This window comes from Sorex araneus, chromosome 1, assembly GCF_027595985.1.
Source record: "Sorex araneus isolate mSorAra2 chromosome 1, mSorAra2.pri, whole genome shotgun sequence".
Classification (NCBI taxonomy): domain Eukaryota; kingdom Metazoa; phylum Chordata; class Mammalia; order Eulipotyphla; family Soricidae; genus Sorex; species Sorex araneus.
Window position 1 is genome coordinate 374,268,285 of NC_073302.1, and position 951 is coordinate 374,269,235.

At 41.5% G+C, this 951-nt stretch overlaps 1 non-coding gene across 1 annotated transcript; it reads right to left on the reverse strand.

The window, feature by feature from the left end:
• Positions 1-503: 503 nt before the first annotated feature.
• Positions 504-622, reverse strand: LOC129401002 (small nucleolar RNA SNORA26). The gene has a single exon (XR_008628033.1). It is a non-coding gene; the product is annotated as a small nucleolar RNA SNORA26 (small nucleolar RNA).
• Positions 623-951: the final 329 nt, after the last annotated feature.

The window sequence follows — 951 nt, forward strand, 5'->3', positions numbered from 1 at the left end:
TATGAACTGAGATGATCTAGGGAGAATTGGAACAGGCTGACTGGCTTAATCCAAATAAAACTCATCATGGTGCTGGAGAGGGAGTGAGTTTCCAATGGAAGTACATAGACAATGCAAAAAACCTATCTAATACAGGGGCTGGAGAGATAGTACAGTGAGTCAAGCATTTGCCATTCACATGGCCAACCTGGGGTCTATCCCCAGTACCCCATATGGTCCCTGGAGCCTGCCAGGAGTGATCCCTGATTGCAGAGCCAGGAGTAAGACTGGAGCATCAGGAGCAGACCAAAAAAAAATTAAAAAGTCTGTTTTTTCATCATGTTCATGTACATGAGCCATTTACATCTCCCTTACATTTTCTTTTTCCACCTCAGATTTAGTGCTTCTGCCTAGAATATTCTTCTGCAAAAAGGCTGGTTTCTTCTAAGGCCTCTGATCTGAACTTAGAGCATGGCTGATTGTTTTTTATGGTTGTTGTTATTGTTTTATTTTTTTCTTTTTCCCACTTTGACTCCAGACAGGATCCAGAGAAGAATTTTACAATCTTCTCTGGGTTTTATGGAGACTTACTTTACCCTCTGTGTTAGCCTCTAAAAGCATTGCATCAAGCCCAACAAGGTACAAGGAAGGGTGAGGAAAGTCCTAACTGAATCTCTTAGCCCACAGTTATGAACTGAGATGATCTAGGGAGAATTGGAACAGGCTGACTGGCTTAATCCAAATAAAACTCATCATGGTGCTGGAGAGGGAGTGAGTTTCCAATGGAAGTACATAGACAATGCAAAAAACCTATCTAATACAGGGGCTGGAGAGATAGTACAGTGAGTCAAGCATTTTGACTGCTGCTTTTGCCCCCCCAAACAGAGCATTTTCCCTGAAATATATAGAGTTATGAATCATATTCATTCAATAAAAGAGAAACATCTGCAGTGACATAGCAGATGCAGTAGC